This window comes from Neomonachus schauinslandi, chromosome 3 (genome assembly GCF_002201575.2).
Source record: "Neomonachus schauinslandi chromosome 3, ASM220157v2, whole genome shotgun sequence".
NCBI classification, from domain to species: Eukaryota; Metazoa; Chordata; class Mammalia; order Carnivora; family Phocidae; genus Neomonachus; species Neomonachus schauinslandi.
This window is the reverse complement of record NC_058405.1, coordinates 145,854,477-145,881,414: the sequence shown is the minus strand read 5'-3', so window position 1 is coordinate 145,881,414 and position 26,938 is coordinate 145,854,477. Positions and strand designations below refer to the sequence as shown.

General features: G+C 35.4%; 1 long non-coding RNA gene across 1 annotated transcript; it reads left to right on the top strand.

Annotated features, from left to right (window-relative positions):
• The first annotated feature begins 6,748 nt into the window (after positions 1–6,748).
• LOC110592048 lies at positions 6,749–11,167 on the top strand. The gene is made up of 3 exons (XR_002481074.1): positions 6,749–6,772; positions 9,984–10,036; positions 11,145–11,167. It is a non-coding gene; the product is annotated as an uncharacterized LOC110592048 (long non-coding RNA).
• The last annotated feature ends 15,771 nt before the right edge of the window (positions 11,168–26,938 follow it).

Here is a 26,938-nt window from a genome sequence, read left to right as displayed (position 1 = left end):
ATTTATATTTTCAGGGTTCAACCAGTGTTTGAGGTTACAAGGATCCATTTATAAAAACCCACGGGAGACATATTCTCAGGACACTGTACAGGGATATCTTGCTCCTCCCAAGAAAATATATTCTTTTTCTTATAAATACTATAAATTTCATTTCCCTATTTGCATTGGATGGTTAGAAGATCAGTGATAAATTTGAGGCCAACATTTAGCAAATCCAGTGGGAAATGGATGTACGTTTTTGTAACTATCTTTACTTCAGTTTCATAGAATCTAGTTTTGGAAAGATATAGGAAATTAAACAACGGATAAAAATCAATAGTCATGGAGGAGGAGGAGCAAGATGGCGGAGGAGTAGGAGACTTAAATTTCATCTGGTCCCAGGAATTCAACTAGATAGGGATCAAACCATTCTGAACACCTACAAACTCAATAGGAGATTGAAGAAAAGAATAGCAGCAACTCTCTGAACAGAAAAGTGACCATTTTCTGGAAGGTAGAATGTGTGGAGAAGTCAATCTGAGGTGATATTCTGGAAGATAGACTGTGGGGGGAGGGAGCCTCCCTCAGCTGGCTACCGGCAAGTGATACAGCAGCAGGGCACAAAATCAGAACTTCCAGAAGTCTGCCCTTCTGAGGGATGTTGCTCCAGTGGTTAAGCAGGGGGTGGAACCCTCACTGGGACAATGTGGTCTCAGGACCCTCAGGGTCACAGAAAGACCGGGGGTGCCTGAGTGTGGCAGAACTCCCAGGGATCGGAGTGGGGAAGCCAGCTGCAAAGAGAGCGCCAAGAAGTGGGCTCTCAGCTTGGGGTTGCCATAAACTGTGATCTCTGGCACAGTTGGGCCACTACTCTTCGAGCAGGGACCCAACAAGCGGCAGATCCGGGGAGACTCCTCTTCCTCCCCTGGGAGATTGAAAGTGAGAAGGTAGAGAACCATTTACCATGCTAATGGACACCAAAAGAAAGCTGGGGTGGCAATCCTTATATCAGACAAATTAGATTTTAAACCAAAGACTATAATAAGAGATGAGGAAGGAAACTATATCATACTTAAAGGGTCTATCCAACAAGAAGATCTAACAATTGTAAATATCTATGCCCCTAACATGGGAGCAACCAATTATATAAGCCAATTAATAACAAAATCAAAGAAACACATCAACAACAATACAATAATAGTAGGGGACTTTAAAACCCCCCTCACTGAAATGGACAGATCATCTAAGTAAAAGATCAACAAGGGAAATAAAGATTTGAAATGACAACTGGACCAAATGGACTTCACAGACATATTCAGAACATTCCATCCCAAAGCAACAGAATACACATTCTTCTCTAGTGCCCATGGAACATTCTCCAGAATAGATCACATCCTGGGTCATAAATCAGGTCTCAACCGGTACCAAAAGATTGGGATCATTCCCTGCATATTTTCAGACCACAATGTTTTGAAACTAGAACTCAATCACAAGAGGAAAGTCAGAAAGAACTCAAATACATGGAGGCGAAATAGCATCCTACTAAAGAATGAATGGGTCAACCAGGAAATTAAAGAAGAATTAAAAAAAATTCATGGAAATCAATGAAAATGAAAACACAACTGTCCAAAATCTTTGGGATGCAGCAAAGGCAGTCCTAAGAGGAAAGTATATAGCAATACAAGCCTTTCTCAAGAAACGAGAGGGGTCTCAACTACACAACCTAACCCTACACCTAAAGGAGCTGGAGAAAGAACAGCAAATAAAGCCTAAACCCAGCAGAAAAAGAGAAATAATAAAGATCAGAGCAGATATCAATGAAATAGAAACCAAAAGAACAGTAGAACAGATCAATGAAACTAGGAGCTGGTTCTTTGAAAGAATTAATAAGATTGATAAACCCCTGGCCAGACTTATCAAAAAGAAAAGAGAAAGGACACAAATAAATAAAATCATGAATGAAAGAGGAGAGATCACAACCAACACCAAAGAAATACAAACAACTATAAGAACATAATATGAGCAACTCGATGCCAGCAAATTAGATAACCTGGAAGAAATGGATGCATTCCTAGAGACTTTTAAACTACCAAAACTGAACCAGGAAGAAATAGAAAACCTGAACAGACCTATAACCACTAAGGAAATTGAAGCAGTCATCAAAAATCTCCCCAGAAACAAGAGCCCAGGGCCATATGGCTTCCCAGGGGAATTCTACCAAACATTTAAAAAACATTTAAAGAACTGTTTCTTCTGAAACTGTTCCAAAAAATAGAAATGGAAGGAAAACTTCCAAACTCTTTTTATGAGGCCACATTACCTTGATCCCCAAATCAGACAAAGACCCCATTAAAAAGGAGAAATACAGACCAATATCCCTGATGAACACAGATGCAAAAATTCTCACCAAAATACTAGCCAATAGGATCCAACAGTACATTAAAAGGATTATTCACCACGACCAAGTGGGATTTATCCCTAGGCTGCAAGGTTGGTTCAGCATCTGCAAATCAATCAATGTGATACAATACATTAATAAAAGAAAGAACAAGAATCATATGATCCTCTCAATAGATGCAGAAAAAGCATTTGACAAAGTACAGCATCCTTTCTTGATTAAAACTCTTCAGAGTGTAGCGATAGAGGGTACATACCTCAATATCATAAAAGCCATCTATGAAAAACCCACAACTAATATCATTCTCAATGGGGAAAAACTGAAAGTTTTCCCCCTAAGGTAAGGAATACGGCAGGGATGTCCACTATCACCACTGCAATTCGACATAGTATTAGAAGTCCTAGCCACAGCCATCAGACAACAAAAAGAAATAAAAGGCATCTGAATCAGCAAAGAAGTCAAACTCTCACTCTTTGCAGATGGTATGATACTTTATGTGGAAAACCCAAAAGACTCCACCCCAAAACTGCTAGAACTCATATAGGAATTCAGTAAAGTGGCAGGATATAAAATCAATGCACAGAAATCACTTGCATTTCTATACACCAACAACAAGACAGAAGGAAGAGAAATTAAGGAGTCGATCCCATTTATAACTGCACCCAAAACCATAAGATACCTAGGAATAAATCTAACCAAAGAGGCAAAGAATCTGTACTCAGAAAACTATAAAATACTCATGAAAGAAATTGAGGAAGACACAAAGAAATGGAAAAACGTTCCACGCTCACAGATTGGAAGAACAAATATTGTGAAGATGTCAATGTTACCTAGAGCAATCTACACATTCAATGCAATCCCCATCAAAATACCATCCACTTTTTTCAAAGAAATGGAACAAATAATCCTAAAATTTGATGGAACCAGAAAAACCCCGAATAGCCAGAGAAATGTTGAAAAAGAAATGCAAAGCTGGTGGCATCACAATTCCGGACTTCAAGCTCTATTACAAAGCTGTGATCATCAAGACAGTATGGTACTGGCACAAAAACAGACACATCGATCAATGGGACAGAATAGAGAGCCCAGAAATGGACCCTCAACTCTATGGTCAACTAATCTTCGACAAAGCAGGAAAGAATGTCCAGTGAAAAAAAGATAGTCTCTTCAACAAATGGTGTTGAGAAAATTGGACAGCCAAACACAGAAGAATGAAACTGGACCATTTCCTTACACCACACACAAAAATAGACTCAAAATGGATGAAAGACCTAAATGTGAGACAGGAGTCCATCAAAATCCTAAAGGAGAACACAGGCAGCAACCTCTTCGGCCTCAGCCACAGCAACTTCTTAGAAACATTGCCAAAGGCCAGGGAAGCAAAGGCAAAAATGAACTATTGGGACTTCATCAAGATAAAATGCTTTTGCACAGCCAAGGAAACAGTCAACAAAACCCAAAGACAACCGACAGAATGGGAGAAGATATTTGCAAATGACATATCAGATAAAGGGCTAGTATCCAAAATCTATAAAGAACTTATCAAACTCAACACTCAAAGAACAAAGAATCCAATCAAGAAATGGGCAGAAGACATGAACAGACATTTATCCAAAGAAGACATCCAAATGGCCAACAGACACATGAAAAAGTGCTCAGCATCGCTTGGCATCTGGGAAATCCAAATCAAAACCTCAGTGAGATACCACCTCACACCAGTCAGAATGGCTAAAATTAATAAGTCAGGAAATGACAGATGTTGGCGAGTATGCAGAAGAACGGGAACCCTCCTACACTGTTGGTGGGAATGCAAGTTGGTGCAGCCACTCTGGAAAACAGTATGGAGATGCCTCAAAAAGTTCAAAATAGAGCTACCTTATGACCGAGCAATTGCACTACTGGGTACTTACCCAAAGATACAAATGTAGTGATCCGAAGGGGTACGTGCACCCCAATGTTTATAGCAGCAATGTCCACAATAGCCAAACTATGGAAAGAGCCAAGATGTCCATCAACAGATGAATAGATACAGAAGATGTGGTATATATATATATATATATATGTATATATAGAATGGAATATTATTCAGCCATCAAAAAAAAAAAAAACACCATGAAATCTTGTCATTTGCAATGACGTGGATGGAACTAGAGGGTATTATGCTAAGCGAAATAAGTCAATCAGAGAAAAACAAGTATCATATGATCTCACTGATATGAGGAATTCTTAATGTCAGGAAACATACTGAGGGTTGCTGGAGTGGTGGGGGGTAGGAGGGATGGCTGGCTGGGTGATGGATGTTGGGGAGGGTATGTACTATGGTGAGCACTGTGAATTGTGTAAGACTGATGAATCACAGACCTGTACCTCTGAAATAAATAATACATTATATGTTAAAAAAAAAAAAGAAGATAGGAGGAAAGGAAAAATGAGGGGGGAAATCGGAGGGGGAGACGAACCATGTGAGACTATGGACTCTGAGAAACAAACTGAGGGTTCTAGAGGAGAGGGGGATGGGGGGATGGGTTAGCCTGGTGATGGGTATTAAGGAGGGCAGGTATTGAATGGAGCACTGGGTGTTATATGCAAACAATGAATCATGGAACACTACATCAAAAACTAATGATGTAATGTATGGTGATTAACATAACATAATAAAATAAAATAAAAAAAAATAGTCACAATCATGGATCCACTTGTAAATCCAGCTGAAGCTTTTCAGAGCCCTGGCAACATAACAGTCTTCTCAGTGGATAATAGGACTTAGGCCTACCACTGTAGAGCCATTTCTTCGGTGTTTTAAAAAAGCCTTACTTTATTAAGATCAGCGTCCAGGTCCCAGAAGAATATGTGTTCCATTCATTGAATAAAATCAGTTTAAAACACCATCTGTCAAAGTAGACAGATGTCAATGGCAAAAACCATAAGAGGGGAGGAAGATGGCACTTTTGAAGGATATCTTGAGGGAAAGTTTCATTTGAAGCAAATAAGAGCACTGGGAAACAGAAGCAGAAAATCAGCCAGTCACCATCCCAGATATCCCCAAATTCTGCAGTAACAATTGATGCCACAAAGCCAGACATCTCTTTTATGCAGTGTGGAAAGAAATAATCCTGGTTATAGGTATCTTTGGTCGAAGGTAACAAATGGAGATTGACAATATAGAGAAGTAATATGATTGCTCTGAGATATAGATGTCATTTGTTCATCCAACAAATAGCATCACAAATATCTGTGACTCGCAGTAGCATTTTATTTGGAATCACAATGTAATGGTAGAATTTAAAAATGTATTGAGCTTCTTTTATGTACTTAAGAGTTGCAGTGGTAGGAAATAAGGTTGAAAAGAACCTTTTCCTTAGGAGTTTGTAATCTACTACTGCAAGGTCAGCATAAACAGAGAGAATTAAATAGAAATTTTCTGTATTTTCTAAATTTGTTATTCATTGTGTTTAAGTTAAAAACCATAAAGAAAATACTTTCCTACATAATTGGACTCAACTTTTTTTTTTTTTTTGGAAAGAATTCAGTGGTCGCTCTAGTTGTCATGGCTATATAACTCCTCGGCTGAAACCTCTACTTCCCCAGCTTTAGTATGTGCTTGAACATAGGAAATCTATTCAATAAATAATTGTTCCAGTTATGATTTTTCTCAGGTGAAAACTAACAGAAGCAGCAACTGGTGGCTGAGGTAGTGGTTGAATTGCCACCTTTCTCTTTTGCCATCACCAGGGGTGGCCAGCAGAGGCCAGAAAAGCTATTTTTGCATCCTCTGGTAATTTACCAGCATCTTATAAGCAGCCCCTTGGCCAGCTCTGAGCTGTGTTTACTGCCAGCTAACATAAGATTTAGAATGAGTGTAATTTTCAGCTTTTGTAAAGAGTATCAAATGATAAATAGAGTAATCAGATCTTCGCCTGAATTGCTTACTGCAGTGAAACATGGATTAAATGTGTAGTAAAAATATCAGTTAATCTGTCCAAGAAAGTAGATATATTCATTTGCTTTCTTTGATCCAGCTTAGTTGTCTCATTGGAAAAGAAGGGAAAAGAGAAATGATGTCCTAAATATTTATGTGTTTACAAGTTTTTCCCCCCTTAGGCTGCTGTTAAGCTGTCGCATTCCATACACTCTGTGCCACAGCAATTTAATATTTCATTAAAAAAGCATTAATGATGGCTCCAGTGAATTTCTCCCATCCACGCTCTACAATGATAGCAATTCAAGTGAATGTTAGTCTCTGAGTGGTGCACATGAAGACAAACCCAAAAAAAGGGACAGTCAGAGTGTTGCTCGTATTCCTTGCACCTTTAGGTAAAGTTGGAGAGCTGGGTGCTGAGGGGAACCTTCTAATTCAGTTGGATGAGAGAAGAGCATCTCATTTATACTGAATCAGTAAGTTGCTGTACTGGATATGTCCTATTTATTCTCAGTCTCTTCATACTAGATTGAACAATTGGGATAATGCTGGCTTTTTGGGAAGAGTTTCCAAACACAACACTTCTCTGCTTATGGTTTTAATTTTAAAACAAAAGCAAAGTTACTCCATGAGAAAATACCTTGTTGCCTTCAAAACATTTGATCATTTACTTAATGGAATAATAAATATTTATTAAATATTTTTAAGTTACTATGTGTTTTCAAGTTTCTATGGTCTCCATTTCAAAGGAGAGGAACAGTTCTTGTTCTTAAGGATATGTTTTTCTTTCAATTTGGGGAAAAATACAAATAAAAATGAGAACATAAATACCAATAAAAAGCTTAAATGCTGAGGGTCAAATGATTAGATCTTATAAGAAATTAAGTTTGTTCTGAATAAAAGGGAATTATTTCCATAATTAAGAAATTTCAGTGGTGGAATTTAACTGTAAAATAATTCAGGGATGTAATTTTCATAGCTTGAAAATGCAGGGTGTATAGAGAGAGTAGACGTTTTATTTCATGGAGCAGTTTAATAGGAAGTGCAAAAAGGATGTTGGAAACATATTGTAGAGGTCACTTGAGTTTTAAATTCTAGGTAATTAATTTTATTACACTAATCATACAAAACAACCTTATAAAAATAATGTTGAATTTAAAAAAGAAAAGAAAAATAATAACTTGTTCCTGAGTCCCTCTCCCAAGCAAGCGATCTATTTTCATTTTTCTGTGTTCTCGCTCACTGAAGATTTTTGAACAGTGAAATCACATGTGGAAAATGTGTTGTAGGTCTTTTAGGAAGATTAATCTATCAATAGGAAGCAAGATGGAGAGTGGAGAGAAGAGTCCGAAACCTAGAGACCAATTATAATTCTAGCGAAGTAATCCAGTTGAGAAATGATAAGGGCCTAAGCATCAATGGAAAGAAATGGGAAGCTGTAAGAGGCATTGAAATGGAAAAGTCACTGATTGGATATGGGACATTAGAGAAAGGTAATCATTAGAGACAACTGGAGCCTGAGTTAATAGCAACAGTTCCAGAGATAGAAAGCAGGAGCAGAATGATTAGAATAGGTGTCTGGCTATGGAAAATGATTTATATACTTTTTTGGTAACCTATTATATCTGAACAAATATGGTTACATAAAAATGATGCTAATAGATTGAAAGATAGAAAATTGGGATATATGTGCATATTCCTAATCCTGAGATCTTTTCCAAATTCCAGGCCTCCTTAATCACATAAAAAAAATGGGGACAGTTGAAATCATAGGTGTGAATTAAGTCTAATGTGTAAAGGAAGTAGAGTAATTTTTAATAACTCTTTTTGAGAAAAGGAGAAGTATGCAGTGAGGAAAGAAATAATCAGTGAAGTAGATTAAGAACCTGCATGATGATTCTCAAAATTAGAGAGGAGAGAAAGAAAAAGAGAACGAAAATTGAAAAAGAAACACATTTAAAATAGTAGTATAGGGAGAACAAGGAGAATGAAAACTGAGAAAGGGACATTATATTTCATGACTAAGAGGGCACTGATGATGCATGAGAAGTAAACCATCATCTAGATGGTTAATTTTTCATTTGATACATTGCCTAGTGAAAAGGAGGACGGAAAAGGAATGGTAGCTATTAGGTGGTAAAATTAAGCAAGATTTGTTTCCTTCCTGACACTACACACTCCCCCTAAAAATTTTTTTAAAAGTTTGTTTACTTTTCAAATCTGAGTAAAGGGATCAACAGGTAAGTCAGAGAATAGATATGTTAGCATTGTAAGAATCTATAGGGACAGACACAAAGGGTTGAGTGGACAGTAAAACAAGAGGCCACGTCAAAAACTGGTTCAGTGGTCCTTGCAAGAGATGTTGGTGGCTTGAATTAGGGTTGTAGTCATGGAGGCGATAAGTATAGGTTAGATCCAGCTTACATTTTGAAGATAGAGCTGACCTGACTTGATCATGAAAAAGATACAGGTGTGTGAGCAGGAGAAAAATGCAAAATGATGTTGTTTATTGCCTTACACAACTGAAAGAATGGTGGTGTCTTTTACTGAGATGAGGGAGATTGAGGAAGATACAGGACTTTTTTGATATGTTAAGTATGGTTTTATTCTTAGGCATCCAAGTGCTGATGTTGTCTAGAGAGTTAGCTACATGAACTCTCTTGAACTAAGAGTAAAGTTCAGAACATACAAGTTTGATATTCATCAGTTTATTAATGATATGGTCCATAAAATTGTGAAATTGATTGAGATTACCTAGTGAGTGACTAGAGAGAGCAAAGGAGAATGTCAAGAACTGAGGGCTGAGCCACTCCAGATTCTAAAGAGTAATTAGTGAGGTAAGGGGGTCTGGAGAGGATGGTGTCTGCAAAAACAAAAGATGATTCAAGAAAGGCATAGTCAGGTGTGTCAAACAAAGCCTGATGAGATGTAGAGTAAGGTGTGTATACATCCTTAGATAGGAGAGATTTGCATTCTGGTTGTATCTAATATAAACAAGATCAGGATTAGCCTTGCTGATCATCTACTGGAAAGTAGTTAATCAACGCCAATTGGATCTTTTTCTTGGAACTGATTTTTAAGGCAGTTATCGGAGGTGAGGCTCAAGGTGTTTTGATGTGGAGGAATGGTGGTCCTGTTGGAGTGGAGCCACAGACAATGGAGGGGTGACAGAATAGGCAACTCTGGGAGCAGGATCTTTCTTTATATTAGGTCTCTGTTGGGCTCCTAGTTACTTTAAAAAGAGCATTAGGTGGTATCCCTACTGAGTGATTCTGGGGCCTGCCATGAATCTTGGTGAGAAGTGTATCAGGGCCAGTACAGAGGGGTTGGACTATCAGGAACACTTGGAAATCTGTAGTATAGACTTAAATAAAGGACACCTTTATCTCTTTATCACTTTTAGTGGAAGTACATAATACAAAGGGTAGCATTTTAGGTATGTGCAGAATAAAGATGTTATAGCAAACCTAAAAAACAGAAATTCTCATAAAACTCAATAATTATCTTCTTTTGGTATCTCTTAAACCTAAGTAGACACCAAGAGAGGATGGGGGTTTTCTATGAGGATGAAAGAAATTTGTACATATTCTCTTAAATTATTACATTTTTTTTTCATATCCTTTCATATCCTTTCTGTGTATGGTCATATAAATCTTTTTCTTATTTTACATGATGAAACCTTCAAAGTCAGAGAATTAACAAGGTAATTGCCAATAACTGCCATGTAAAGAAAACTAAAGGTATGTAGATTTGTCTTCTTAACAGTATTGCCAGAAATAGCAGTTTTCTGTTTTATCTCCAGTATGCATTTATAAAGGAGAGGGGGAAGTTCTTTAAAAAAATGAAAAATTGTCCTATTTATTTTCATTCATTGTACCTACTATTTATCTTTTGTTTCCTTACCTTCTCTTGCTTTCTCAGTAAATGACAGAAATCAACAAGTCTAAGAAAACTTCATCCATGTATTACATCTTGAGTCCTACAACTTATTTTTGTCCTTTAATTTTGTTGCTTTGCTAAATATAAACACATACAAACATAATGGATCCTACTTAGAGAACTATCTATTAATTGTATAATCTTATTATAATAGTGATTAGTATTATTTTGCTGCAAAGCAGGAAGAGCAAAATGGGTAGGATAATAAATATTTTTACTTGATTATGAGCAAGTATGCTACTATTTAAAAAAAGATTCCTTTGGGGGCGCCTGGGTGGCTGTCAGTTAAGTGTCTTGGTTTCCGCTCAGGTCATAATCTTAGGGTTCTGGGATCGAGCCCCCAGTTGGGCTTCACACTCAGCATGGGGTCTGCTTGAGACTCCCTGTTCCTCTGCTCCTCCCACTCATGCTCTCTCTCTTTCTCGCTCTGAAATAAGTACATAAATCTTTTTTAAAAAAAAATGGATTCTGTTCATTACTTATTATTTTATAGTGTTATAGAATTACTGACAAACTCATTGAACCTCCTTATTTTATTTGGGGGGCTCATTTGCCATTTCTAATATTGCCATATTCCTTAATGTCACCACTAGTCTGAATATTTACTATTGACATAAAATACCTGCCTTTTCTACAAATTTGTGTACCTGTCATTGTATTTTCCAGACTTTCCTCCCTCTCATCTACTTATGAATGGGCTATTTATTCTTCAAATTCTGCCTCAAATTCGTCTTTCCTTATAAAGGTTTACTGATGAGAGTAATCAATTACTTCATTGACTCTTATTTCTACATTTCTGACAATTATTCCATGTGGGCTGGATGGTTATGTAAATGCTTTATCTTTGTGTTGCTTGAAGGATGACATATTTTATACATTTTGTCTTCCACATTTTTCTGTACATGCCAGCAGTTCAGTGAAGAGTGAATTTAATTGCATCTTTGTGTTCGAGCCCTTTTCAGTTTCCACGGTAAGATGGTTGTTACTACCCTTTTCCGCACACCTCATGTCTGCCCCTGTTTGTAGTCTTTTCTGATAAAAATAATGGCTACTGTTTGGAGGGTTAACTATATACTGAGTATTGCCTTCTCACACTGTACACAAATTAATTCATTTAATCTTCATAAGAAAAGCGTTACGATAATCCCCATTTTGAGAAATGTGGAAATTGAGGCACGGAGAATTCAGGTAATTCATCTAGAGTAATGCAGTTGGTGGAGTCAGCTTTCAAATCCAGATCGTTTGACCTTAGGGCCTTTGCTCCCAAACCCTGCTGCGCCATCACAGCGTGCACGTGCCAGCTTGTCTCGGGGATTATTGCTGAGGGTGGCAACAGGGCTTGCTTAACAAAAAAAAAAGATACTTTTTTTTAGTCAAAAGAAAGAAAAAGCATTGTTGTTGTATTGCTTAACTCCCTTGTGGATTTATGTCCGTGGCTTCCATTTTATCAGCTATGGCTCATTCCAACCTCATTTGTAGAATTACTTTTGTAGGTATTAAAAATAATTGCTTTGTATGATGTGACTTTCTTTACTATATTTCTTTCTTTAGTTGGCGTAAATATGCAGTAGTCTTTTGAATATAGAATATAACTGGAGTAAATTTTGTATATGGTATTCGAACGTTGCTATTCTTATCAAGTGCCTGAAAACACAGAGAACACTTTAAGATTGTAAATTCCCTAAAATCACCAATTTAGGAACGGATTTACCACCATCATATGCATGACATTGAAATTTTGAGAGATTGTGTTAATCTGTAGATCGCTTTGGGTAGTATGAACATTTTAAAAAATATTCTTTCAGTTCATGAGCATGAAATATCTTTCCATTTATTTGTGGATTTATTTATTTTTCAATGTGCAGATCTTTCACTTCCTTGGTTAAATTTATTCCTATGCATTTTATTGTTTTTGTTATTATTGTAAATGGGATTGTTTTCTCTTTTTTTTTAAAGTTGATTGTTTTCTTAATTTTTCTTTCTGATAGTTTGTTATTATTGTATAGAAATGCAACTGATTTTTGCATGTTGATTTTGTACTTCACAAGTTATAGAATTATTAGTTCTGGCAAGTTTTTTGTTTTGTGTGTGTGTATGGTTTTTTTTTTTTTTTTAGGAGTCCTTATTATTGATCCCAAAGATAGATCCCACTTGATCATGTTGTATGATCCTTTTAATGTGCTGTTGAATTTGGCTTGCTAATAATTTGTTGAGAATTTTTGGGTCTATATTCATGAGGGAATTTAGCCTATAGTTTTCTTTGCTTGTAGTATTCGTATCTACCTTTGATATCATAGTAATGCTGGGCTTGTAAAATGAGTTTGGACATATTCCCTCCTCTTTAATTTTTTGAAATAGTTTGAGAAGGATTGGCATTAATTCTTCTTTAAGTGTTTTGTAGAATTTACCAGTAAACCCATCTGGTCCTGGGCTTTTCTTTGTTGCAAGGTTTTTGATTGCTGCTTCAATCCCATAGTCATTATTGGTCTGTTCGGATTTTCTCTTTCTTCAGGATTCAGTCTTGGTAGATCATTTATTTCTAGGCATTTATCCATTTCTTCTAGGTTATCCAATTTACTAGCGTGTAATTGTTCATTGTAGCCTCTTACGATCCTTTGTATTTTTGTGATATCAGTTGTATTGCCTCCTCTGTCATATAAAAATTTTTTTTTAAAGATTTTATTTATTTGAGAGAGAAAGAGAGCCTGAGCAGGAGGAGGGGCAGAGAGGGACAGAGGGAGAAGTGGGATCCCCGCTGAGCAGGGAGCCGAATGCTGGGCTGGCTTCCAGAACCCTGGGATCATGAAGGCAGAAGCTTAACCAGCTGTCACCCAGGTGTCCCTCCTCTGTCATTTTTTTTATTTGAGACCCTTCTCTTCTCAGTTAGTCTATCTAAAGTTTTGCCAAATTTGTTTATCTTTTCAAAAAGCCAGCTCCTTGTTTCATTGATTTTTTTTCTATTTTTTTTTTGTTGTTTATAGTCTCTATTTCATTTGTTTCTGCTCTGATCTTTATTATTTCCTTCTTTCTGCTAAAGGGTTTAGTTTGATCTTCTTCTTCTAATTCCTTGAGGTGCAAAAGTTTATTTTAGATCTTTCTTCTTTTATTTTTTTTAAAATGTAACATTTATTGCTGTAAACTTCCCTCTTAGAACTGCTTGCTATGTCCTATATGTTTTGGCATATTTTATTTTTGTTTACCTTTGTCTCAAGATACTTTCTGATTTTCCTTTGAATTCCTCTTTGACCCATTGGTTGTTCAGGATTATGTTAACTTCCACATATTTGTGAATTTTCCAGTTTCTCTTCTGTTAATGATTTCTAGTTTCATACCATTGTGGTTAGAAAAGATACTTGCTATGTTTTCAATATTTATTTTTAAACCATTCTCAGCATTGTCTGTAGCAGTGGGGCTATCATGGCAAACGGGAAGGACAAGGTTCCTGACCTAATGAGGGAAACAGATAAAAAGCAAAATAATTTTAATTTGTGTTATCTGCTAAAAAGTCATAAGGTAGGAAGTAATAGAGGATGGGATATGGGGTAATCAGGAAGGTTCCTTAGAATTTAACATTAAAGAGAAAGGATGAGAAGCAGCTCATGCTCCAGAAGTCAGAGGAGGAAGAGGAGAAAAGAAAAATCATTCCAGTAACAGAAAATTGAGGTGCAGAGGCCTGGGTGAAGAAAGGGACATTTCTTTCTGTTTTTTGATGTTAGCATGTTCTTTGTAATTTATTCATATTGCCATAGTGCCTTTTGTGATTAAACTATAATAAAATTAAGGAAATGGCCACATGGTCTCATTAATATGTTATTAGTATTATGTATTATAATAATTTTTAATCATTTAAAAATACATTTATTATTCTGTTTTTTAATATAAATTGTACCTGAGACTTGAAATCTTTGGTTTCATTTCTCTATGTTAACTTCCTGATTTTGCGAAAAGTAAAAAAAAGAAAAAAAAATTTAATTGCCATATTTTTGCTTATGGAAGAAATGTAATTTTATTTATTTTATTTTTTTAAAAAAAGATTTTTTATTTATTCATCTGAGACACAGAGATACAGAGAGAGAAAGAGAGAGAGACAGCATGAGCAGGGGAAGAGGCAGAGGGAGAGGGAGAAGCAGGCTCTCTGCTGAGCCAGGAGCCCAACGTGGGGCTCGATCCCAGGACCCTGGGATCATGACCTGAGCCGAAGGCAGATGCTTAACCATCTGAGCCACCCAGGCACCCCAGAAATGTAATTTTAGATAAAGTTTGTGCATTTGAAAAATTTCATCACTATTTTAAACATGGAAAGATCTAAAAGTATAGGAGCTGCACAATTGTTTAGCTTTTTTCTCCCTTCAGGGATTGAATATAGGTATCATATATTCTAGAAAATATGAATACTATTTTAAAAATGTTTTATACAAAGCAAGGTGAAATTATATTAAACCATTGACCTCTTGCATCTTAGCTTTAAATTGGGTCTTGAAAGGCAATGAAAATAGAGGCCTTCATTGCTACGAATAAACTTCTCATTTGAAGTTGAGGGGAAATAAAAGCCCTGGCAAACCTGACAGAGTTAAAGGTTCTCATCTTTGGAGTAAAAATGCGTCCACATATCCAAAAGCAAAAAATGCCCCAAATCTCAGAGGCAGAGAGTGCTACAGGAAGCCTTGCTAGTCCTCCTGAGGCTAAGTCCTTTACTTCATTACATATTCTCAGTCCGTCTCCTTCATCCAGTATTTTAAGGCTGTGAATGCTTTTATTAATTTCAGGCTGTTAAGTTTGTCACCTTTAAACTGGACCTATATGAAAATATTCCCTGAGGGAAAGCATTTTATTGAGCAGTGTTTGAATGTAAAAGCTTTATTTTTATTTTTTAAAAATATTTTATTTATTTATTTATTTGTCAGAGAGAGAGAGAGCACGCACACGCACACAAGCAGGGGAAGTGGCAAGCAGGAGCCGGATGCGGGACTCCATCCCAGGACCCTGGGATCATGACCTAAGCCGAAGGCAGATGCTCAACTAACTGAGCCACTCAGGCGCCCCTTAATGTTAAAGCTTTAAAGGAGGAATATTTGTACCTTAGTTCATTTGTGTTCAATCTCCTCTTTGTTTCTTCTTCTCACCCAAATTAGGAAAAACACATACATGAGAAAAATAGATTGAAATGTGTTTTCCTTCTTTTCCAATGCTTTGATGGAAGGCAGATTGTCTCCTTTTGTCTTCACAAAATGTTTGTTAAATCACTCATTCCTCCATCACTTAGTTTACCTTTCAGAGCTCTTCTCAGTTCTTTCTCCTGGAAATATGACCTCTCTTCTTTGTATTTCTGTGTAATATATTGTCTATAGAAGGATTTTGCTAATATAATTTTTTATATTCTGTCTTCCTCCCCTAAAAGGAACATTCTTCCCAATTTGATTATAATCTTAAGATTTAGAGATTGCAGTGCGTTTATGTGGGTATCTCCCCAGAATTTACCACAGTGCCTTGTGCAAATGACTATTTGTTGCACTATTTTTTCCTGTTACACATAACAAGAGATTTTATTGTTCTTAGCAATCTTAGCAAATTCAATTCATTATGGATTTCGATTTTCTTATACTGTTCTTAGGTGTTCCTTGCCAATAGCCTGTAATAAATAATTCTTGGTTGTGTATGTTTTCTCCTTTTTCTTTATTAATCTTTATTCTTTATTAAACTGCTAATCAGATAACTACCTTATCAGAATCACTTAACATTTTAATGGCAGAATTTTGTTTTTTAAAAACATCTAATCTATTATTAGTAATGTCCTTTTCAGAAACAAAGATCATGGAATCATTCCTACCTTTATTGATTACATGAACAAATATGTATTGAATGCCTACTAGGTGGCTGGCATGTATACTGATCACATAATTGTGAATAAGATACTCAGATTCTGTGCAGGAGGTACATAGAAAACGTTGAGCTGATAAGTACTGTAATGATGGTAGGTGCAAAGTGTTGTGGGTGCTTTTGGAGGGGGCACAAAACTGTTTTAGGGGTTTGGGGATCAAAATCATGACTAGGAATTAGCCTGGGGAAGGTAGGGAAAGAAGGAACTCTGCACTTTCAAAAGAATGTGCTCTGTTTGTTTTTATTTGCTTGTTTTGATGTCTTGCTCTGATCAGGTTGTTGGTTTTAACCGTGGTGATTATGAACGCTTTCAGGTCATTTGATCACATTTTCTGAATGAAGCTTCCCATCTATCTTTTTTATTAAGCATTTCTTCCTCTGGGTCAAAATTAAATGGAGAGAATCAGTTTCCTTGGCTTCTCGAGAGTGATTTTTTTGTTTGTTTGTTATTGCAAAGCATGTTAAGATTATAATGCCCATGTCACAGATTTCCTAAAGATAGAAAGATTTTTTTAATACTTCTTATATCTCTTAATTCTAGTCTTAGGATATCACATGATAGAGTTATATGAACTTGTACTTTTCCCTAAACAACTTATCTTTCTCTGTGAATAGCTCTACTATCAGATGCTTTGTCCAAAGGTAAACTGATTGAAAGTAGATTGGTAAAAATCCAGTAGATTTCACAGATGCTTCACTTTCCTTAACCTCTAACATGCCATCCCCACCTCCATATCTGTCACCTTTTAAAATTTTATTTTACAGTGGTAAAGACACTTAACATGAGATCTACCTCTTAGCAAATACTTAAGTGTATATTATTGTTGACCATGCATATAATGTCGTACAGCATATCTCTTGAATTTATTCATTTTGCTTAACTTAAACTTTATACCCATTGCTATTATCATCTTTTCATGGGCTTTTAAAAAATAGCCCTCGGTCTCCCAGCTTCCAGATTTATTTTCTGACAGTTATTATCCCACAAGCTACTTGAAAGATGCTTCCAAAGCATATGTATGATCATTTCACTTTCTAACTGAAAATCCTATGGTAGTCTCCTTTCACCTTCTGCATGCATGGTACTTTCTGCTTTTCCCAACTCATTATCTGACACTGTCAGATAGTAGAATACAGAGTTTCAACATTACACCATCCATTTATTCAACAAAGCCTGAATTAATCACAGAAATCTCTCAGTGGTGCCTTAATCAAACTAAATAATGACCAAGTTAAGAGAGTAGAGCTTGTCAAGATCTTTAAAATTGTGGAGCTTTCCTGCAGGCAATACAGTGAAATCTTATAGTTATAGAACCAACCATACCCATACCAGCAGCTTTGTGAAGGTGTTCTCAACTGGAGGCCATGAACATGGCGTGGAGCTCTAGAGAACAGCCCTACCAGCTGGAAGTTGTGCAGGGTGTCACAGCTACCAGTAGTCACTTGGGAGTTTAAAGAGTTTGTAGAGGTCAATCAGAAGAATATCTAATGTACTACCCAAGGGAAAATATGTCCCTTAATGTAAATATTAGGCATCATCTTTAAGTGATAGTTCAGTTTCTTCTCTTTCAAACTTCAACTTTCATATCATATATTAACTTCAGTTTAGTTCAACAGATGATTATTGATCACCTACTGTATTTCAGGCTAGTTGAGAATACAAAAATGAATAAGGCATCCATTCCTTTTTCAACAGTCAAGTTGGGGAGACCTAAAGGATAATTTTTAAATCATGTGATAAATTCAGAAATAAAAGTATATATAAGGAACTATGGTCATATTGCTGAGGAGACAGACATAAATAATGAAGACTTTTCTCTAAATACTTTGGAGTTTAAAAATGAAGAAAAGATAAATCAGGAAAGGAAATGAACAAATAACCAAATTCTTGGTGTTGAAAAGACCTATTGTCTGTCAAAACGTGATTATAAAAAGACTTCATATTTAGATACATCTGATGAGATTCAGAACTCTAATTTGAGCTTATGCAGAAAAAAACCCACAACCAAATTAGTGAAACTGAGAATGACTTCAGATTATGTATCAACAACACCGGACTAGAAAATGCAATGTTTTAAGGGAAATTGAATTTGGGTTTATAATTCTGTTCACAGTCCAAAAGAGCAGAACATAAAATACAACAATGAAGAGCAGCTAAGTATGATCTGAAAGAAGTAAAGCAAGTCACCAATAATTCAAAGTGAATCCACTGGCCTTGATGCTTAAAGCACTTGCCTTTGAGTACGAAGAGTTTAGGGTTAGGTGAAATACAACTAAATTTACTAATCACACTGTTTGCTTCTCTAGTGCATAATAAGCAGAGTATTATAATGGCTATTTTATCAGCTTTAAAATTGTGGAACTATTCTATAGACACAGCTATAGAAATCTTATAGTTACAGAACAAAAATTAATAGTATAGCTGACAAAAAGCTAAAGGATGAAGAAGTAAAAAGTAGGTACTCAAGTTTTCTAGATCAGCCAATAGATCTAGCTTAGGGGTGATGGAGCAGGAGGTAGAGGTTTAAATAAATTATTTAATATTATAAATATGACCATGATGACAGCTAAAAATTATAAGTAACATATATCTTGAGCTGGTGGGAAAAAAAAGGCTTATAAGGAAACTTATAAATTGTTAACTTTTTAAGAAGTCTGGTAGTGGGAAATGGAAAAGAGAAACTGAAAAGTGGTTATATTTATTTACTTTAAGCTTTACTGTATATTTGACTTTTTTCCTCCAAGTGAAGATACTGCTTTAGGAAAAAAAAGACAATGTGTAGCAAGAGGGGGGAAATACTGAAATACTGCTTGTTGAGCATTTTAGGAATGATTCCTTTTTCTCCTTAGGTATTATTTTTTCTCTGCAATTTTCTACATACAGTACTTTTATGACCTAACAATCTGTAAAATAAATTTCATGTTTAAAAAAGTGGTAACATCTGGTGTAACACAATGTATCTCAAATAGACATGCAAGTTACAGGGAAAAGCTCAGATATACTCTTTCCAAGTCCAGGTTGTTCATGTATGTTAAGAATACCTATGATCTTGGGCGCCTGGGTGGCTCAGTTGGTTAAGCGACTGCCTTCGGCTCAGGTCATGATCCTGGAGTCCCGGGATCGAGTCCCGCATCGGGCTCCCTGCTTGGCAGGGAGCCTGCTTCTCCCTCTGACCCTCCCCCCTCTCATGTGCTCTCTGTCTCTCTCATTCTCTCTGTCTCAAATAAATAAATAAAAATCTTTTAAAAAAAAGAATACCTATGATCTAGATGCGGTGCAACTGTTGATTTTGGTTTTTAATCTTTTAAGTTCTGACTCACGTCCTGTGCATTACAGTTAATATGACAATTCCAAAAAATTAAGCTGTAAAGAAAAATGCTCTGTTACTACATAGAAAGTCATTTGATAGAATTAAACGAGTCATTCAACCATGCCACACAAATTTATAGCCATTATCTGTGGAGAAATAGAGTTAGCACTGACATTAAATGTACCATTTGATTCCTTTATTATGAATTTCATGTTCTGCTCAAATTCTTTAACCACTACCATATGGTTTTCATTATGTTTGTTGCCATTTGTTATGCCCAATAAGTTGAAAACTTTATTATATATCGATTTACTGTTGTGAATGCCTGAAAACCCTCGTGCTCTCAACACCATCATTGATCAGATATCAGTTGTTTTTTACTCTCAGACCACAGAACATATTAAATTGATTCTGGATAGATCTGGTACATGCTAAAGGGCCTGACCCCAATTTTTCTGTTAAAGGCCTTTTAGCTTCAGTTTTAAGAGCAATTTTGTTTCTTACATTATTGTAGTGCTCTTGACTAGGAATCTCACTTTGTCATTTATTTGGCTGGAAAGCGGGACTAACACAGTGTTTCAGATAATTTGTAGAGGTTTTGTGGCCACTGTTCTTGATTTAATCGATGCCAATAAAAATGATTTAGAAACATCTAATTTGGAAGATGAGTTGTTGTACAGGTGGTCATAAATTAAAGTGATTTTAAAGAATATACCAGTTAAAAAGAATGAATGCTTGTATCCCATCCTTGATTCTGTTACATGTGATTTTAGTATGTCTTTATATTTGAAGATAAGCACTATCTAAAGAATGATAAAATGCAGCTCAGTTTGCAAGATAATTTTCTGATTTTTTTCTATTTTTCTATTTTTCAAATATGGTTTGAGAAGCCTAATCAATTATCTGATACATAAATGAAAATAAGTGCACTATTCTAAGCTCAGAAAATCTAAAATCATATATAAATATTTAAAAATTTAATCATTGTGAGTTACAGAACATAAAGTTAACTACATAAATAAGTTAATATTAAATACTTCCTAAAACATGAATTTGGTGAATCTGAGTGTTAAAATTTTTCTAAAAATTATTTTCTATTAAGTGATATTTTAGTCTACACGAGTAAAACTTTTATACAAATATTTGTTTTTCATGCTATATGAAAATTAGGGATGTTGGAAAAAAAGAAGAAAATGAAAGATGTTGAAAAGAATTTTGTCAATCTAAATTCTGAAGTCAGGCAGACCTGATTTTGAAACCAATTTTACCTATTGAATTTACTACCTATTGAGAAACATTACTTTTCTCATCTGAATTGAGGATTAAATGAGATGATGGGTATTTGAATATATGAAAAGTTCCTGGTACCTAATATATAATAAAGAAAAAAAAGTTGTCAAATATTTCCTGAGATTGATTTACACTATGAGTGTATAAGTATCTCAATGTATCTACCTTTCCTTAATTAACTGATTGACCGATAGAAATAATCTGATATACCAAGAAAATAATTAAAAGTTTTCTTATTTAGAAATGATAAGCCAGGAATTGCCATTTTGAAGTCAGTAAATTTGATTCCTTTCAGCTATTTGTTTTTCTTGTGGATTTCAGTTGCTTTTAGGGCAGTGCTTCTCAAACTTTTAATGTGCATATGAATCACTTGGAGATACTACAAAAATCCAGATACTCAGTCAGAAGGTCTGGGGTAAGGACTGGGATTCTGAATTTCTGAATTTTAGTGATGGTGATGCCAAATCTGTTGGACCATGGGGTATGTGTGCATGTGTGTGAATAGCTGGAGTAGCAAGGTGATAGGTCATAGGTGCTACATAATGCATCCTTTTGCTCTTTTCTACATATGCTTGCATAGCACTCTGTATGTACAGTCTCAAAACCATTTGTTTTTGATATTATAATCTTTTTAATCTTGTGCTTCTTTCAATATATTGTAAGCTCCATGAGAATGTGTCTTCTTTTACTCTTTGCTGTGTTCCCAGAGTAGCACAGTGCCTGGAACTTAGCAATGAATTCTAATTTGCTAAGTGTTATTGAACTACATGCCAAAAGTGAAATCCATGGCTGAATAAATAATAGGAGGCCACAGATTGAAAGTGCCTGCATAATAGCTGTGTTATAATATAGTTTTGCCAAATGAACTAATTTTCCACACTCATAGACTTAGTTTAATTTCCTCCCCCCCAGAAATGTATGTATATGTAGGGGGTCTAGTGGGCATAGTCACAGTTGCTGTTTGGAAAAGATATTGTGTATCATTCTGGTAATTAGAACATAAGCAAATTTACTACTAGGTCACTCAGTTTCTCTAGGGAGAAGATGCTGCCCTAGTAGAGTTTGGGGAAGGTATAATACTGTATTGTATACTGGAAATTTGTTAACAGAGTAGATCTTAAGTGTTCTCACCACACCAGAAAGAAAAAAAAGTAACTATGGAAGGTGATGGATGTGTGAATTAACTGGGTTGTCATAATCATTTTGCAATTTAAACCAAATATCAAACCATCGTGTTGTACATTTTAAATATGTATGATTTTTTACTTGTAAATTATACCTGCATAAAGCTGGGAAAAAAAGTAGTAGAAATAACTATAGGAGAAGATGAGTGCATGAGTTGACCTAGACATTGTTAGGCATTTTGTGACAATGTCATATTAAAGAATACAAGTGAACAGCCCTTACTTTCCTTGTGCTATTGGTCAACCTGTAAATTTCTCATAGGATTAAGTTCAGTACACTTAGAGTGATATTACATTTTAAGTCAAAATTGTGGTCATTTATGATCCTTTTAGGGAAATGATCCTTTTAGTGCCAGGTGAAGGTAGCATCTCCATATGTGGGACATTTTACTTCAACGTCATCATCTTTTTATAGGAACTCAGTATGTTCATTTTTGTTTTCTTTTTTTTTTTTTTAAAGATTTTATTTATTTATTTAACAGAGAGAGATACAGCAAGAGAGGGAACACAAGCAGGGGGAGTGGGAGAGGGAGAAGCAGGCTCCCCGCAGAGCAGGGAGCTCGATGTGGGACTCGATCCCAGGACCCTGGGATCATGACCTGAGCCGAAGGCAGACGCTTAACCGACTGAGCCACCCAGGCACCCTTCATTTTTGTTTTCTTATGGTCCTCACTGTGGTACCCCATCAGAATGAGGTGAGGCTTCTCCTCTAAATACACCTTCAGTTTTTATAAAAAATATTGTGATGAGGAATCAGATATATAAATGTATGTTTATGCATTAATTAGCAACCATAGAGCATGAGAATCACAATGTCTTAACTTCAGAGAGTGAATGGAATCATAAAAACCAGAGGCCAGGATCAATTTGATTTTTTTCATATCATTCCCATATAATCTATGTTCAGATGAAACTGTTTCTGAACATAAAAGAGTTAAAAATTCATTATTCCTTTGTATCTAAAGAATAATGTGGAGAAAGGATAAATATATTGAAATAAAGCTTATCAATAAATATAACTTCACAAGGGTTCCAGTATAAAAATCTTCATGTTTGTTTTTACAGAAAATGGGAGAAGTGATACGTGATTACTGAAGTCTATTGTGTATTTTCTACCTATTATATAAAATCCCTCAGTCACAATTCTAAAATTCTAAATACTTATCATAAACGTTCTCTCTCAAGCTTTAGCTATGCATTTAAAAAATTTAGACTTATTTTTTAGATTTGCAGAAATATTGAACAGGAAGTACAGAGTTCCCATGTGCCCTCTCTTCCCTCACCCAGCCCTCCGTTTCCCTTATTAATATCTTGCATTAGTTACAACAATTTGTAAATCAATTTGTTACAATTGATGAACCAATATTGACGCATTATTATTATTATTTTTTAAAGATTTTATTTATTTATTTGACAGAGAGAGAGAGAGGGAAAGCACAAGTAGGGAAAGCTGTAGGTAGAGAGGGAGGGGGAGAAGCAGACTCCCCTGCTGAGCAGAGAGCCTGATGTGGGACTCAATCCCAGGACCTTGGGATCATAACTGACTGAGCCACCCAGGCACCCCAACACATTATTATTAATGTAAAGACCAAAATGTTTTTCAGTAAAGTTCTTTTTGTTTTTAATTTAACAACTTTATTGAAGGGTAACTGATACGCAAAACACTGCCCATTTTTAGAGTACAATTTAATAAACTTGACAAATGTATACACCAGTGAAACCATACTCAAATCAAGATAACTATCACCCCAAGTTTCCTAGTGTCCTCTATAATCCCTCCTGCCTAGACCCCCTCCACATCCCCATGCAACCACTGATCTGATTTGTCATAATTGATTAGTTTGCATTTTCGGAGATTTTATGTAAATGGAATCATACACTATGTACTCTTTTTGTTTGGTTTCTTCCACTCAGCAAAAATATTTTGGGATTCACCCATATTGTGTGTATCAATAGTTCATTCCTTCCTAAATGGAGTAGAATTCCATTTAAAGAAGAGAAAGTTTACATTTTAAGGTTGATACTATCCAGGCCATTCATTTATCAGCAGGATGTATGGAAAAATAAAATTATGAACTGTGAGTTCTTACGTGTTGTTATGTGGGATATAGAAGTTGGTGATGAACATAAAATTTTGCTTTTTAAGTACAAGTTAACTTTTAATTATCATTTTTTATGTGGGTATTAAATGTACATTCATTTTATTTGAAAATAGCATACACCATATTCATGTGAGCTATAACATTAGTCTATCAAATCTACTTAACTCTCATTTTCTCAGTAGGTCCTTACAAGCACCACTGAATTAATAGGGACTGGGATGGAGAACCCCAGTGCTGATTTGTGTCTCGTGGAGTTTTCTTCTTGTGCAAGCTTTCAGAAAAGGTTAATTATGCATGGAGAGACACGCACAGAAAGAAAGAAATTTCAAATTGTTCTAGTCGATTATATAAGACTCCTGTGTTGAACCACTTCATTTTTTCTTGTCCTCATCGTCTGTGGGGCAGTTGGCCACTTTTCCAACAGCAATTCACACTGTGGAAACTGAATATGTGACTCTGGTCAGCTTCAGGCAAACACACTTGGCTACATTCAGCACTTCTTACATTCTGCTGCTTGGGATTAATCACTGAACCAAGGAGACTGGAACAGGAGATAAACATAATCAGAATCGTGCTGGTACTGTTTCAGTAAAATCTCAAATATTGCAAATATTAATGTGGCATAGATAGTGATAGGAAAATATAAAGAAACAAAATAGAAATTTGAATTGATACTTCTTAAATTCCCTGTCATTACCATTATGAAACAAATTATAGTAGTTTATACATTTGCATGTAAGATAAAATAGAAATATTCTTAAGTTTTTTTTTTTTAAGATTTTATTTATTTGACAGAGAGACACAGCGAGAGAGGGAACACAAGCAGGGGGAGTGGGAGAGGGAGAAGCAGGCTTCCTGCTGAGCCGGGAGCCTGATGCGGGGCTCGATCCCAGGACCCTGGTATCATGACCTGAGCCTAAGGCAGACGCTCAACAACTGAGCCACCCAGGTGCCCCAGAAATATTGTTAAATTTTAAATGTAAAATTTTCCATTTGTTTTTATTTGGTAATTAATTAAAATGCAAAATGTATATATATATACATATATACACACATATCTTCATAAAAATTTATTAATAAAATTTTGAGAAAATTCTCCCCAAGAACTGAAAAACTCTTTTGAGTTTGGGAAGTTTGGTTTTTGTTGTTGTTGTTATCATTTTTGTTGATTCACTTCTCATCTCAGGTGTCTGAGCAGAATGTGAGATTTAGGGAATTGATTGCATTTCACATATTAAAGATGAAGAAACCCCAGAAACTCAGAAGTTTTTACTATTACTTTTATTGCTTTTAGATAGATGAGGAGTATGAAAGGTTAGATATCCTTAGTTAATCTTAGGGAATTAAATCTATCTGAGTAAAACCAATTGGAAAGGATTTTTTATCTCGAGCTATGGGCCTTTGTTCTGCAATAACTGCAGCCATTTAAAGTAAATTGTCCATTAAAGTACCACTCTGGCTTTTGACAAATTGCATCAAACTGTTTTCTTCCTCCAGGGAAACACAAACCTGAGAACGGTGGTTTTATTTTTTCTGCTTGACATATAGGTTGCCTGAACCAGAGGGCTAAAATGCTTTTAGGTGCTCTATAAGACAACCCAAAGAGGTAATATATGGTCCAGTAGAGCCCAAGTGAAGACATTGAATACTATCAGCTTATCTTGCATGATGACAAGTAATTGGTCATGCTCTTATATCATTTATCATTTTGAAAACCGTTCTCACTTTTTAATCACATAATATAAGAACAATATAACAGACCTGAAAAGGCTATAAATCCTATTTTTTGGCTAAAAATTAGTCATTGAACTATATGGAAATAGTTCAGATGACTGCCAGGCTACAAATTCAATGCACTGATGTCAATTAGTTGAGGAAAGTTTAAGTTGCTAATTATAACTGAGTAAAAAATAAATTTTGATGGAAATATTCTTTCAAGAATTAAATTAGCTATGGCCACAGATTCAAAGATAATAATACAACTGTGGTTTAGATACTAATGGAATTAATTTTTTTTTATTTTAAACAGATTATTTTAGCTATGTGAAAACAATATCTGAATTGTTATTATTAGTAGTAAAAATGGTTATAATAGTCTACTTTTGCAGTATATAATAAAAGAAAAAAATAAACATTACCTGTGTTTTTAAAACAAAGCTATTCAATTTAGTTTCGAGTATTGCTATGTGTAGTCATGTAATTTGTTAATTAAAAACATTTGATTGTGAACTAAGTATTCTAATTCACAAACATGAAAAGATAAGCATTATGCTAAAATAATAAAAGTTGCTTATATGCTTTGATTTTAGGGATCATTTTCTGATCTACCACATTTTGTAGAGTGGAAAATTCATTATCTCATACTGGATCAATAGCCTGGAAAGTTCTGAGTGTGTCAATTTCCTTGACTTTCACAACTTTGACACTTTTGAAGATAGTAGGTCTGTTATTTTGTAGACTACCCTCTGAATTTGGGTTTGTCTGATGTTTCTTATTGATTAGTTTCTGGTTATGTACATTGAGAAGGAACATCACAGAAATTAGACTATATTCCTGTCAGGGGGCACATGATTTTGATTTGTCTCATTATTCACAACGTTAACTTTGATTGTGTATTTAAGATCATGTCTGCCAGACTGCTACCTTATAAAATTATTCATTTTTGTTTTGTAATGAATAAGAATTTCATGGAGAGCTTGGGATTGTGTAAACATTTCATTCTTTACTATATTTTTGATTCATTCATGTATTTGTTCAGTAAATGTACTTACTTTGATGTCCAAATTGTCCCACATTTAGCAAAGGGACAAAGGGCTTCTGTGTCCTTTTGACATGTCTGAATCATTCTTTAAGCACTTTATTTCTGGCACAATAAGATTTTCCAGGCCCATTTTCTACTTTTCCTAACCCAGTCAGCTATTTCTCCAAAGATCCTCAAT